Source organism: Musca domestica, unplaced genomic scaffold (genome assembly GCF_030504385.1).
Source record: "Musca domestica strain aabys unplaced genomic scaffold, Musca_domestica.polishedcontigs.V.1.1 2, whole genome shotgun sequence".
Classification (NCBI taxonomy): domain Eukaryota; kingdom Metazoa; phylum Arthropoda; class Insecta; order Diptera; family Muscidae; genus Musca; species Musca domestica.
Window position 1 is genome coordinate 6,108,899 of NW_026712249.1, and position 16,529 is coordinate 6,125,427.

The following is a 16,529-nucleotide window of genomic DNA, read 5'->3' on the forward strand; positions in this document are numbered from 1 at the left end:
ATAAACAGAAAAGATCGTCAGAAAGTTTAATGCATAGAAGACCGACAGGAGATCTTCTGTCCGTAGACCACCGTCATGAGGACTTCAATTTATAGGCTGTCAGGAGGGCTCCTATATGTAGATAACTGCCAGATCTGAATGTATTCTGTGTATTGGAGACTGCCAGGAAGTCTTATATGTAGGAGACCGACAGCAGACCTTCTATATAAAGGAGACCGTCACGAAGACGTCTAATGTGTCCTTAAAAAATATATTTTAAACAAATAATTTTCATTTTTTTCGAAATATTTGATAAAATTTGTCAAAAAATTGCTTCGAAAAAAGCTTTTTAGAAAAAGACATTTTTAAAAAATCCATGTGAGAAAAATATTTTTTTAAAAATCCGTCACTGATTTCTTTCGAGACAAATATTTTTAAAAAAATTCAAGTCTGATTGCTTTTTGAGAAAAAAATATTTTTAAAAAATCAGCTTTCTGAGTAAAAAATTAACAAAATCGGCGTTTGATTGATTTTTGAGTAAAAAATTAAAAGAAATCGGCGTTTGATTGATTTTTAAGAAAAATATTTTTGAAAAATCTACGTCCAATTATTACTTGAAAAAATATTTTTAAAAAATATTTTAAAATATATATTTTAAAAAATCCACTTCCTACTATTATTTGAAAAAAAAATATTTTTAAAAAATCCACGTCCGATTATTACTTGAAAAAATATTTTTAAAAAATATTTTTAAAAAATCCACGTCCGATTATTACTTGAAAAAATATTTTTAAAAAATATTTTTAAAAAATCCACGTCCGATTATTACTTGAAAAAATATTTTTAAAAAATATTTTTAAAAAATATTTTAAAATATATATTTTAAAAAATCCACGTCCTACTATTATTTGAAAAAAAATATTTTTAAAAAATCCACGTCCGATTATTACTTGAAAAAATATTTTTAAAAAATATTTTTAAAAAATCCACGTCCGATTATTACTTGAAAAAATATTTTTAAAAAATATTTTTAAAAAATCCACGTCCGATTATTACTTGAAAAAATATTTTTAAAAAATATTTTTAAAAAATCCACGTCCGATTATTACTTGAAAAAATATTTTTAAAAAATATTTTTAAAAAATCCACGTCCGATTATTACTTGAAAAAATATTTTTAAAAAATATTTTTAAAAAATCCACGTCCGATTATTACTTGAAAAAATATTTTTAAAAAATATTTTTAAAAAATATTTTAAAATATATATTTTAAAAAATCCACGTCCTTCTATTATTTAAAAAAAATATTTTTGAAAAAACCGCGTCCGACTATTACTTGAAAAAATATTTTTAAAAAGTCCAAAAGTCTTGACTATTACTTTAAAAAATATATTTAAAAAAATCTACGTCCGACTATTTTATAAAAAATAAAATATTTTTAAAAATCCAAAACCGACGATTTCTTGAAAAAAATATTTTTAAAAAATCCACGTCCGACTATGTCTTAAAAAAATATTTCAAAAAATTCAAGTTCGACTATTTCTTAAAAAAAAATATTTAAATAAAAAAATTCATGTCCGACTATTTCTTAAAAAAAATCATTTTTAAAAAATCCACTACCGACTATTTCTTAAAAAAAATATTTAAAAAAATCCACGTCCGACCATTTCTTAAAAAAAATACTTTAAAAAATCCATGTCCAACTATTACTTGAAAAAAATATATTTAAAAATCCGCGTCCGACTATTACTTGAAAAAAATATATTTAAAAAATCCACGTCCGACTATTACTTGAAAAAATTTTATGAATTTTTAAGAAATCCAAATACGACCTATTTCTTAAAAAAATATTTCAAAAAATTCAAGTTCGACTATTTCTTAAAAAAATATTTAAATAAAAAAATTCACGTCCGACTATTTCTTAAAAATAATATATCTTTAGAGAGATCAAACAAAAATGCATTCTTATCTCAAGCTGCAGGTCTTTTCAATCCACCTCTCAAGAATCTTAATAGACAGAAGACCTTAAAAAGCTCTTTAATAGATTGAACGATTAGAAGATATCTTAAAGATCTTTCACCAATAGGTCTCTTTTGGATGAAAGACCTATGAAAGGTATTCTTCAGATAGATTAGCTTTCAAATGCCTTCCATTGATATCAGAGATCTATATATAAGATATAGAAGATATTTTTGAAGATCTCCTACTTTTAATTTTCCACACGGCTCTGATAATTTCGTATCGACTTGATATTGTTAACACCTGCATAGAAAATGTTTAAAGGCAAAGAAATCAAGCAAAAAATACATAAAACAAAATAAATAACAATAACAAAATAAATAACAATAATATAATTCCGATTAAATTCAGATGCATCCTCTTTTGTGCAACAGGTAATTTAAATGCATTTTTCATTCATCCGTGCAATCTTAAAGACCTGGGCACCACCCTCTGGCCCCTCAAATACTATTGTATACATTTACTTTAACTTAACGTGAAAGAGGAGGAGGAGGAGGGTTGGGATGAAGGAGAAGTATGTGCACAGCATGATATGTTAAATTCCTATAGTGAAATTTAAATAAACAAAATGAACGAAAAAACACCAACAATTTTTCTCAACACGAGGAAGTAAAGCGGGGAGGTGGAGGAGTAGGACGACGATCTTAACAATTTTCATTAGAAATCAGGAGAGAATAGAATGAACGGGAGGGCCGCCGACACGTTGGGCGATTTAGTTCAGTGATTTTTGTTGTTTCGCTGTTGGCCCAGATGTTTTGGATAGATTTTCCATGCTGTACGAAATCAAAACAAAGGAAATGGAAATGGAAAAAAAAACAGAGAAACTCAAAGATTTTGTAAAACAAAACTGTTGAGAAATATGTTTTTTTCGGGACTTTTCAAGCGATTAATAATATTTTCAAAACAAGTTGCTTAATATGTTTTTTGTCATTAAATTAAACTTTTTAATGCCAAATTTGTTTTGGAATACCAATCAATGCCGTTTTTTTTTAATTGACTCTTTTTTTTTTTAAATAATTTATGAGTTTATCTGCTTAAAATTCCCAGCATATGATGTGGAAGCATGTTTGCTCGTTCGATCGATTGCGAGGCGATTGATATCTATCATTTCTGGGTGGGGACTACCACGCTCCGCAAATTCCGATTTAAATATTTTACTTTGTAATGCGGCGGCGGCATTTATTTTCTTGGCATTGATTGCCGTGACATGATAACAATTAAACACACATTTTTCATAAAAGCGGGGTCTTAATACGCTCCCCCCATCCCTCTTCCCACATATTCCCAATAAGTTATGAGCTCAATTGAGGTTGAATACACTTGCAGCGTGTGATAAGAATGCATTTTTGTTTGATCTATCCAAAGTTTATTTTTATTATTAGATTAGCTTGATTGCCTGCCACCCTAAATGAAATTGGGGTTAAAGATAATCTAACCCCTGCCCTGTTCAAAATTTTAGAATATAATGTAATGTAAAGCCGTAATATTTCAGTCAGATAAGATAAAGTGAAGTTTATAAGGTTATTAATCTAGATCTCGTATCAAATGGGTTCTTAAAAAGCTAGGGTGTTTTTTTTTTGAATTTTAGAAAAAATAGGTACTGAAAACGCGGTTAAAAATTTAACGGTATTTTAGGAGTTTTTAATGGCAAGAGGCCTTCCATAGGTATTTAGGCAATAGATTTACAAGAATTTTTCATCTAAGAACCTTTGGGCAATTCAATTGTGAACATGGGTTTATTGAGCTGGGAGTAATGCACCTGAAGAAAATAACTCTACAATAAATATTTAACACAGAACCATTCTTTTACGAAACTAAAAATATTAAAAAAATCTGACGTAGAATTTTTATTTTTCTTTTTTTTTTTCAAAAAGCTGCCCAAAGTTTACTTCATCAGTCGAAGATTTTTTAAGAAAAAATTTTCAAAAAAAAAAACTCTTAGTTGTGGATTTATTTAAAGATATATTTTTCAAAGAACTATTAGATGTGGATTTTTCAAAGGAGGGGCTCTTTAATCCACTTCACACTGGAAATTAATTTTTATTTTTGTTTTTAAAAATAAATACATTTTTTGGGGTAATTTGGGCCCACTGATGTCAAAAATATTCTCAGAAAATATTTTGCGATTTTTCGTTTTTCCAGAAACCAGTGTTCGTAATTTCGAAGAGTCAAGTTTACACATATGTAAAGTCACGCTTGAGAATGCAAATCATACTTTTTATATTTAGTGTAACGGTTACATTGATTGACAATAATTTCTCATCATTAATTTTTCCATTTATTATTTTTTAAAATTAATTTAAAAAGTATACAAAAATATGGGTTTAAGAAATGTGTCTTACTATTGAGGGGGATTTTTTTAATTGCTGACATATGACTTTTAATACCTACACAGAAATTTGTTTAAAATGTTACCCTTTTCATAAAAAAAAAATATTTTTTCTAAAAAAGGGTATTATAGCGAAATGGGTTAAGATGAATTTGTCTATCATTTGTCTACCATGCTCTATTAGATGTGATTTAAACTATTTCTTTCGAATTTTTAAAACATAACGTATAAGGGTTTTAACAATTATTTTTCAAAGTCTATACACATGGATTTTTTTAAAATATATTTTCAAGGAACTACTAAATATTGGTTTTTATAACCTCAGCCATATGACTACAGAGGGGATATACCATTTAAAACGGCCAAAACGTGCCTCATCGAAATAACGGTTTTAGACCCTATGTCTCTTTGGACCAAAAAATCCGCTTCAAGACATTTGGAGTCGATCTAGGGTTGTCCGTCCGTTCGTCTGCATATCTGTCTGTCTGGCTTGTATAACTCTCGAAGGGAGTATCCGATTTGGTCCAAACTTGGTACATCTTAATATTATTATCAAATTTAGATCGATTTCGGCGATGGGTAAAATTTCTCCACTCCTTCCGGTACCTCCCCCACAAAAGTTCAAAATGTTCACAGAAAATAATGTACCTTATAGAACAAGGAAGGACTTTGTGCAAACTTCGCAAATTTTAATATTTTGATCAGTGCAAAGTTGGGTTCGAAAATAATAATATCGGCCCATTCCTTCTAGTACCTCCGTCAACGGGTCAAAATTTTGAATAATGATAACTCTTAAAAAATGTGATAGTATTCAAATTATGCACAACGCAAGATCTCGTACGAAGAGCGAATAAAATGGGCGCTCCTTCTGGTACCTCCGCCAAAATAGTTCAAAATTTTGAATAACCATTAAGTTCACAAAATGCGAATAAAGTATCCGGTTCCTTACAAACTCGGCACATCCCAATATTTCTATCAATTCCAAAATTTGGTGTGAGAATGGAATATATCCGTACACTCCTTCTGGTACCTCCACCACAACGGAAAAAAATTGAATAACTAATGTGCTCATGAAATGAAAAAAAAAAAAACAACATCCGATTCCTTTCCAATTGCACATAACCCAATATTTCTTCCAACGCAAGATCTGGTATGAAGAACGGATAGAACGGACCACTATTTCCGGCACCTGCCCCACATCGGGTCTAAATTTAGAATAACCATGAAGCTCACAAAAGGCGAAATAAGCTTCCGATTCTATTCAAGTTTCACACATCCAAATGCCAAATGCAAAAAATGCTAAATATCGACCACACACCTTCAGTACTTTCCCCACAACGGGTCAACATTTTGAATAATTATCTCTCTTTTAAAATGCGAAAAAGAATTGCCATAAATTTGAAAATAAATGTTCGACTTTTATTAAATCTTACACATCAGAATACATTTTTCAGTATCAGATGATGTGGAATACTTTGGTCCACTATAACTGGTACCTCATGGGAATTTCAACAATTTCCAAAAAAAAATTTAATATCTCATATAATGTAAAGGAAGTAGTTTATATAGCCCAAATCTGTCATATTGAAGCTCAAAGATAACACATGTTTTTTTTAATATTTTAGAGAGCAACCAGACATGGGCTTTTTAAAGAAATATTTTTCAATGGACTAACAGCCACGTCTACATCAATGTCTATTAGTCCCTAATAGATATATTTATTTCCATGTCTGAAAGTTTAAAAAAAGTTTTTTTTTTTTTTAATATTCACATTTCTTAGAAAGAAATATCCTTAGAAAACTCTAGTTTTGAAAACACACAGAATATGTCTCATAGGTCCCTAAATAAATAAAATATATCTATTAGGGACTAATAGACATTGATGTAGACGTGGCTGTTAGTCCATTGAAAAATATTTCTTTAAAAAGCCCATGTCTGGTTGCTGTCTAAAATATTAAAAAAAACATGTGTTATTTTTTTATGCAATATTTTCTTCTGAAAGTTATTAGTCAAGTTTTTTTCAATATTGTTTTTGAAGTGAGATCAGGCGGGTCTCCAAAAAAAAAAATAAAAAAAAAACAAATTAAAATTGTTTCAAATATTGAAAAAAAAAAAATAATATTGTTTCAAATAATTTTCAAGCAGCAATCAGACTATAATTTTCTATAAAATATATATTTTTTCTAGAGCGCTCAGTCCTGCTTTTTTAAGAAATATTTTTAAAGAGCTATAAGTCACGAATTATTTTTTCCAGAAACTATCCGAAAATATTTTTTTCCAGAAACTATTCGAAGTAGATTTTTAAAATTTTATTTTATATTTATTTTATGAGTGAAAAAAGATTTTTTATGAAAGTAACAATTTTTAAGGACCTACCAATCGTGAATTTCAAAGATATACCCTTTTCAATGACCTATCAATCGTGTATTTTGTTTCAAAAAATGGTTGAAGAAGCTACTATTTAATATAATAATATCGACATATTATCAAAAGAACAGACCAAAATTTCAGAAAAAGCTTACCAAAAAAAATTCTCCTATTTCTCAAAAAGTAAAAAAATGGCGTATGGAACATTTAAGCATAACACCGGTAATAGGGTCCCTATTTTTTGTTTGCGCTGTTTGTCTAGAAATGCGCTGTATGTGTTATGAAAAAACAACAAATTAAAACACAAAAACACTGCAACATAGTTTCAGACATCACAATTCTGCACCTCCTACCTCCCATCCACATGTCTGGTTTTGATTTTGGAAGCCAAAATCCACCGCAGACATTGTGTCAATATGCAACTTAATATAATATTGTTGTTCTTGTTGTCGTTTTTTTTCTGTTGCCACTTACAACAAAGTTTTGATTGGAATGAAAAACATCTGTCCTATGACGTACCGGGCTCTCTAGAAAATCGGCAACAACAACAAGAAAATGTTGCGCTCGGAATTGCAAAAAAGAATGCAAATGAACAGACAAATGTCAGTGCTTACATTTATTTTTTTTATTTACTGGCGCGTGTGTCTGTGTGTGTGTATGTGACATGCTGTGTGTACGTATGTATGTATGTTTTGGCATTTTCATGTAATATTTATTCATTTATGTTTATCGCATGAAGATGTTTTGCATCTTCCTAAAGAAATTGGAATGTCACTCGCTTTGCCGAGGCCGTAGCCTTTCTTGCTTACACCTTAGTTGTTGCTGGCCCCTGAACACACGGTTGAATGGAAATTAAATTGGTTTTCTTTTTGTTGTTGTTGTTGCATTCAGTTTGTTCGTTTGGGGGAATTGGAGAACAAAGAAAAGGGTAAATCTAGTGCAGCTAGACAGTGGTTTATGAAAGATGATTTTGACATCTGCATTTATTATTCATCAGGGGAGGTTCCGAAGAAGTTGGTCAATATTGTCCAACTCCTCTCAGATCTTGTTGAGGGAAAAAGTAAGGTATACCAGGTTGGAATGGAATCGCTTGTTTCGCAAGTTATGAGAGATTTAAGTATTTAAAATTGTGATCGTTTGTGGGGCAGGCACCACAAGGAGTAGTCCGATATCGATTATCTTCACACTATATCTTGTGTTAGTAGAAATATTGAGATGTGTGAAATTTGAAAAGAATCGGACATTTATTTCAAATTTTTAGGGCGCTTTGTTTTTAAGAATTTGATCTCTCTGTGGGAGGGGTACCAGAAGGAGTAGATCGATATTACCCATCTTCACAGCAGATCTGTGTTAGTAGAAGTAATGGGATGTGTGAAATATGAAGAGAACCGGATGCATATTTCGGATTTTCCAACCGTTTTGGCTATTTAAAACTTTGATCCTTTGTGGGGGAGGTACCAGAAGGAATGGTCCGATCTCTACCATCTTTATAACACATCTTGTATTGTTGGAAATATTGAGATGTGCCAAGTCTGAATGGAATCGGAAGTTAATTTCGCGTTTTAAGAGCTTCATGGATACTCAAAATTTTGACCCTTTGTGGGGGAGGTACCACAAGGAGTGGAGCGATATATTTCATCTTTACACCAGGCCGTGGATTAATAAAAATATTGTCATGTGTGTAATTTGAAGACAATCGGACACATACATTACATTTTATAAGAGTTTTAGTTTTTCAAAATTTTGACTCTTTGTGGGGGAGGTACTTGATGGAGTCTACAGATATAGTCCATTTTCACACTTGATGTAGCACTGAAGCAAATATTTAAATTTGCAAAGTTGGAGCAGAATCGGATTATCCTTTCTCTTTCTGTGCAGTAAAATATGTTTTTTGAAATTTTTGACCTTTTGTGGGGGAGGTACCAGAAGGAGTGGACCAATATTGCCCATCTCCCAATTCAATCTAAGTTTGATAATAATAATTCGGTATACCAAGTTTGGACCAAATCGGATACTCCCTTCGAGAGTTCCTGCGCACCAGCCAGCCAAACCGACGGACGGACGACATCGCTAGATCGATTCCAAATGTCCTTAATCAAATGATATATACCCTCTGCATCCATATGGCTGAGGGTATACAAGTACAAATGGGACAGTTTTGGACTGAACCATGCGCACCAACAAAAAAACATATGGTTTTGGCCATATCAAATGATATACACCCTCTGGAGCCTTAAGTATAAATCTCTTTTCAAAATTTGTACAACTCAACGAAGTTTGGGAAAGAAGTGGGAATCACCTTTCCAACAATATCTCCTATGTTTATACCTGGGATATAGTCCAAATTTTTAATTTAAAAAAAAAACTGAAATTTGTTGCAAATTTCAGCCGTGATTTTTCTCATATTTTTGAAGCGGGAATGAAGATATTTATTCAAATTGAACCACTGTGCCATTTCGTCAAGTCTTTCCAAGCAATCTACTAGCCTAGAGAATGCATTTTCTTTTCTCCATCCAACGTTTTTTTTTAATTTTTTCCTTTTGAATTTCAAATATGAAAAGTATTGACATTGAAATTTTCTAGACAACACAAAAACAAACGAAAAAAATTTTTTTTTTTATAAAAAATGCAATGTCTTCTAAATGGACTGACAACAAACGGATGGATAGACAAATGTCTTCTATAAACAGACATTTAAATTATCAAGAGGCTGGCTTCCGTTTTTTGTTTTTCGTTTTTGGTTAAATTCTCAACCAACCGAAGGGGTGACAACAAGTGGATGTGTGTGTGAATGGATGGCTTGGCATTCTCTTCTCTCAAGCTCAAGTAAAGGTCATAAATTACACAAAAAAAACATACTCACATAAGTAAGTGTCTTTATTTTGTGTATGTACTTAACATGTGATTTGTTGCCTAAAAATGTGACCTTTACCTAAAAGGGGGAGAGTAAGCAAGGCACAAGAGATCAATGATCTCTATAAACTCCCCACAAAAAAAGGAAAATAAAACAAAACTACTGTAAAAGGGTTACTTTACAAGAGAGAGATAGAGAGTAGTAAATACTTTACTCTTTTGTGGTTTTGTGCCGAGGAATTGAAACAAACGACTAAGCATTGAGTGGTGCTGTTTGTTGTTTTCGTTTTTAACCGGACATAGGCGACGTTGGTCGGCATTGTAGTTTTAACAGTGTTTTTTTTGTAGTAATTTGAATTTATGTAAATATGCTACTGCAGATGGATAAATGAATGGAAAACATAAAAAAGTAAGCATATGAGTGAGTGAGTGTTTGTGTGCGTACATCCAATAACTGTCATAGCCCAAAGGTACTTTTTCAATGTAAATAAAGTGCGTCTCTGCGATGTGTAGAGAGAGTGTGTGTGTTATGTGCGTAAGGCAATAGTGTGTGTTTGTGCAATGTAAATCCGCCATTAAAAACTATTTCCGATTGGAATTAATTATGAGCATATGAAATCATAAAAAAGCATAAGCAAGAACAACAACAACACCAAACACAAACAAGTGTTTAGTACAACCGAAGAGGAACTTTGTTGAGGTTCTATTGAAAAAAAAAAACGTAACTACTAGTAATGTTCGTTGTTTTTGCGGTCCCAATGAGGGGGAAGGAAACATATTAACGAATGTTGTGTACGTTCTATGTAGAGAATAATTTGAATTTTGAAAATATAAAAACAAACAAGTGAGATACGGTTGAAATGCTTCTCAAAAATTAATTATGAAATGAATAAAGTTTATGTAAAAATGAAAAAGTGGAAAAACTTCCCAAATAAGACAAGTATTGATATAAATTATTAATTAAACCTTAGAAGATGTGTATAAGAAGATCGTACTTAGTCATTATTCCTTTTAGGAAAATATAACTTTTTATACCCTCCACCAGGGACTATTTCTTTGCCCTGAAAGAAAATAAAAATAATTTTTGCTAGTTAAAATCCACGTTGCGTGGAATTTGTTTTTTATAATTATTATAGACGATTTTAGGCTGATATATTGAAAACTAGAGATATTATCAAAAGATCAGACAAAATTTTCAGCAAGCGTTTACCAAAAATCTATAAAAAAAATTCCTGTACCTCTAAAAGTAAAAAATGGCGCATTTAAGAATTACACCGATAATAGGGTCGCTATTTTTTTGTCTTAGCTGTTCAATTTCAAGAAAAGTGCTGTATGTGTTATTAAAAAAACTGCAAATTAAAACACCAAAACACTGCAACATAGTTTCAGACATCACAATTCCGCACTTCCTCCCTCTCACCCACATGTCTGGTTTTCATTCTGGAACCCAAAATCCACCGCAGACATTGTGTCAATATGCAACTTAATATAATATTGTTAAATAATAATAAGCGTAACGAATATTCAAAATCTTGATAATTTACGGAGGATGTGCCAATGGAATGGCCCAGTATTGTCTAAGTATGATATAAATATTACAAGATGCTAGATCTGGAATATATCAACTACTTCGTTCACTTTTTATGAAATATGCGTCATTTTTTTGAAAAAAGGTGAAATGTGAGTGAGGTACCGGTGAGGGTACCTTCATATAATACCGATAAAAATATTGGATTGTGCAAAATTTAAAGAAAATCGAATCAGATGCATTTTTCACATTTTATGATAAGAATAAGAAGTGGACCGACATCGACCATATATACAACAAATTTTATACCTGTGGAAATATAGGGATGTGTGAAATTTAAAGAGATTCTGCTGCCTATTTCGCAGTTTATGCTCATAAACTGCGAAATAGGCATCAGAATTCAAAATTTCGACCCCTTTGTGGGGGAGGTACTAGAACGAGTGGGCCGATACTGCTCATCTTCACACCACATCTTGTGTTAACATAAATATTGGGATGTGAGAAATTTGGAAAGAAAGGTATCAGAAAGAATGGACCGATAACAACCAACTTCACACAAGATTTTGTGTTTGTAGATATGTTATGTTGTGTGAAATTAAAGGAGAATCGGATGCTTATTTCGCATTTTATGAGCACGTTGGTTATTCGAATTTTAGACCCTTTTTTGGGGGAGGTACCAAAAGGAGTGAGCCGATATCGACCATCTTCAAACCAGATCTTGTGTTAATAGAAATATTGGGATGTGGACAATTTAGAGAGAATTAGATGCTGATTTCGCATTTTATGAGAACTTTAGTTATTCAAAATTTTGTATCCCTTTATGGGGGAGGTGCCAGAGGGAGTATACCGATATCGACCAACTTTCACACAAGATCTGGTGTTGCTAGAAATTTTAGGATTTGTGAAATTTAGAGAGAATCGGATACTGATTTCGCATTTTAAGAGAGCTTTAGTTATTCAAAATGTTGACCCATTTGTGTGGGAGGTACCAGAAGGAGTAGCCCGATATTAACCATCTTTACAACAGATCTTTTGTTGGTAAAAATATGGGGATGTGTGAAATTTAGGGAGAATCGTATGCTTATTTCCCTTTTCTGAGCATTTTTTTCAAGATGTTGACCCCTTTGTGGAGGTACTAAAAGGATAGGGCTTATATCGACCATCTTCACACCAGATCTCATATTGGTAAAAATATTGTCATGTGTGATATGTACAGAGAATCGGATTCTCATTCCGAATTTTATGAACACTTTGGTTATTCAACATTTTATACCCTTCGTGGGAGAGGTACTAGGTACTCCGACAATGTAATGGACGTTTCACTAGTAAAAATATTAGGACTTGCAAAGTTGGGACTTAATTCGACGACTTTTTATCTTTTTATGAGCTAAATTATGTTCTTGAAAATTTGACATTTTGTGTGGGAGGTATCAGAAGGAGGTATCCCATAGGTAACATCTCCCAACTCGATCTAAGTTTGATAATAAAATTACGATGCATCAATTTTGGGTTAAATCGGATACTGCCTTCGAGAGTTACGTGCACGGGCGAACGACTCCCAATGTCCTGAAATGGATTTTGTCCAAAGAGACCTTGGGTCTAAAACCGTCATTTAGATTAGACATGTTTTGACCGTATCAAAAGATATGTACCCACTGTATCCATATTGATGAGGGTATAGAAATTCACACTTTTTAGAAACATATTTTAAATACTCATTTAAAAAAATCTACGTCGTCCAAGAATTTATTTTAAAACTTACTAAAAATATATCAAAAATCCCATCAAAGAAATATTGAAAAAATATGGACTTTCAAAGGTTTTCAAAAATTAAGAAAATTCGATTTTGTTCAAAAAGTTACTCAGTGTTAGCGTCATAGAAATTTTGGACCGGCTACCCTTTTTTCTGTAGGAAAAAATATAATTTAGTACCGGAAAATATATTGATTCTCAAACCTATATCAAAAGTATTAGGTTTCGAAAGAATAGGTTTCGTACTTCACTAAAATACAAAGCATAAAAAACGTTTTTTTTTTTTTAAAGCTACGAAATCTTATTTCCACGTTCAAGTATTTAGATATTTGAAGAAATAAACCGAAATTTTGTGTAACGCCCACCTCATCATCACTCTCCTCATAAAACACATAAAAAATAAGAACAACATGTTACAAATACGAGTAATTGATCGAATATCTACAACAATTGCATTGCCTCAGAAACAACAAAACAAAATCGAACACATCGTTAGTAGACGTCACTATTGAGTACTTGGCTGCGATCGACCACGATCCACCGCCATTTGAATGACAGGGAAAGCCAGCCTTCGACTTGAAGTCAAAAGTCAAATGAATTGTGGGATCCATAAAAAGCGCAATTCAGTTGAACAGAAAAGAAAAACCAAAGATATGAAAAATGAAACAAGCTCGGTTCAATCAACTTGTTGCAGTCGCAATCGAAACCAAAACAATATTTTATAGATACAAAAATGAAAAAAAAAAAAAAAACAAAATAAATGGAATGAAAGCGTACGCATAAGTTTATGCCAGTTGATTTGTTTGTTTTGCTTGTTCTCTGTATGCTGTCATCATCATCCCCATCGCCGTCATCATCGTCATACGCACACTTTACTAATTGACTATAAAACTAAATAGTCGTAGAGAACATATTTCATTTTTATTGTTGTTGATGTGTTTTTACTTTATTTTTTTGATAGACCGATTTGTGGTTTTTCTTTTTTTTCTCTGTATTTTTGCTAGTCTTCAAAATGGGTTTTCAGCGTCTTTTTATTGTTTTCTTTTTGGTTTTGTTTTTCTTTTCCAAATTGTCAATTGATTGGCGTTGAACACACAAAGTATTTCTTTATTAGCGGAACTGGCAGCCATCAAACATGAAAAATACAGTTGTCATTTAGCTCTAAATGGGTATTCATGCAACAACGAACTGGAGGTTTGGAAAGTGGGGGAAATTGTTTAAAAAGGGACAAATTGGGACATATTAAAGAAAATATTATTTTTTTTGATATATCGACTACGATACAACTAAGGAATTCGTGTTGTTAAAGTTTAAGGTAGGGTTTGAATTTTTTCCAAAATTTAGGAATGTTTATTTTGGAAAGAACAAACTGTACCATAAACAATGGAAGTCGCTTAAAAAGTATTTAAAAAATATTCATTACATGATAAAATCTTATATTTTTTTGGAGAAAATAAAAATTGTTCGAATTCTATCAAAATTGCGCGTTGTTTGAAAAATGCTCAATTGGTTTGGAAAACTTAAAAAAATGTTGATCGACAAACATCTTGTTGTTTGAAAAAAATCTTAGAAATTTTAAGTATCAATGCGTTTTGTTTATTCCAATTGCTAATCTTTTATGGGGGAGGATGCGAGGGAGTGTGACAATATTGTCAATTTCGTATCTAACCTAAGCCTAACCGTGCCAAATTTGACCACTTTCTTCACTTTATATGAGATATGTAATATTTTTTGGAAAATGTTCAAACGTGCCTCAGGTACAAGATTTAGTGAACCGAATTATACCATTTTTACACTTCATCTAATACTGATAAAAATCATCTCATACTGATAAATCGATAATTTATTTCCAATTTTATGCGAGAGGTACCAGAATGTGGAAGGTACCAGAAGATATGGGCCGATAAATTCCATATTCACATCAGATGTCTGCTTCAGAGAAATATTTAGATATACCAAGTTTGAATGCAATCGTGCCTATTCCGCAAGATATGAAAGATATAGGTATTTAAAATTGTGACCCCTTGTGGTGGAAGGGATAGGCCGATATCTATCATCTCCTTACCAGATCTTTTGTTAATAAAACTGTTGAAATTCGCCGAGTTATAAAGGTATCGAATACACATATCCTGTTTTATTAGTGTCATGGTGATTCAAAACTTTGACCCATTGTGGGGGAAATACCAGAAGGAGAGGAACAATATATCCCATCTTGACACCAAATCTTGTGTTATCAAAAATGTTGGAATGTGTGAAATTTGAAAATACAAAAAGAAATTACCAGTTGTAGGGAGGTAGGTACCAGCCAGAAGGAGTGGTCGGACATATTCCATCTTCACACCTGATCTTGTGTTAATAAAAATATAATGATGTATGACATTTAAATACTATCGGATGCTCATTTCGCTTTTTACGAGCTTCATTGTTATTCAATTTTTTGATCCCATTGTTGTGGAAGTCCCAGAAGGGGTGGGCCATCTTCACAGCAGATCTTGTGTTATTAGAAATAATGTGATGTGAAAAATTTAAAGAGAACCTAATGTTCCTCTCGGATTTTAATATCGTTTTGGTTAATCAAAACGTTTACCCTTTGGGGGGTACCCTTTATAACTAGTCTTGAGATGTGCCAGGTCTAAATGGGATCGGATGTTAATTTCGCGTTTCATGGATATTCAAAATATCAGACATTGGGTTAATAAAAATATTGAGATGTGTGTACTTTGAAGAAAATCGGAAAAAAAAATATTCAAATTAAAAAAAAAAAAATTAACCCTTTTTGGAGGAGGTACTTGATGGAGTAGACCAATATTGCCCATTTTCGCCCCGTACCTAGCACTGAGAGAAAATATTAGAATTTGCAAATGTTGCGCAAAATGGAATGATATTTTCTTGTTCTATAAGATAAATTATTTTCTATGGAAAGAGTGGTCCGATATTGCCCATCTGCGAACTCGATCTCAGTTTGATATTAATATTACTGATATACCAATTTTGCCTTCGAGAGTTATGGTGTGCACCAGCCAGACATACCCAGATCGACTCCAAATGTCTTCAACGGATTTGGTTCAAAGAGACCCAGGGTCTAAAACTGTTATTTGGAGAGACAAGTTTTGACAGTATCAACTGATATATTTCCTCTGATATATTAAAAAAGTATTGTTTGAACATTTTTAAGAAAAAATCTAACTTATTTGAAATTTTCTATTTTCTTAAAGATACTCAAAAAATCAAAAAAAAAAATGAAAAGTAGAAGCTGATAGGAGCTGCTAGAAAATTTCTCACTAGTCAATGATATGGATTAGTGAAGCTGAGGACAATGTTATTAATTTTATTTTTTTAAAGTACTGTCGTGGGTTGTAGTTCACATTACGAACTTCAAATACGACATTTGAAACAATCCCGTGGAATAATTTCGCTAAAATCAAAAAAAAAAAAAAAAAATATATCGAATATCGTAAGGTACCGTTATATGGGGACTATACGAAGACGTGGTCCCGTATAACAATATTTTGTCATAGGCTGTAGTACGTATTATTTAGTATTAGAACGCTAAATATCGAATTTAAAACATTTCCGGTGAGAAATCTCTCTGAAATCATCAAAGTACGGAATATCGGAAAACGTGGACCAACATGTCTCATTTACGAACATAACCTACTTACTGGCAAAATACCCATGGGGGCAAAATGTTAGCCCTATATCT

The 16,529-nt window shown here is 31.9% G+C and overlaps 1 protein-coding gene and 1 long non-coding RNA gene across 3 annotated transcripts in view; one reads left to right on the forward strand and one right to left on the reverse strand.

Annotated features, from left to right (window-relative positions):
• The window catches only part of LOC131802165 (uncharacterized), a 106,589-nt gene that overhangs the window by 34,136 nt on the left and 55,924 nt on the right, over positions 1-16,529 (reverse strand). The gene's annotated exons all lie outside the window — the stretch shown is intronic.
• Positions 1-16,529, forward strand: part of LOC101888223 (tumor necrosis factor receptor superfamily member wengen) — a 71,309-nt gene that overhangs the window by 12,214 nt on the left and 42,566 nt on the right. The window lies entirely within an intron of this gene.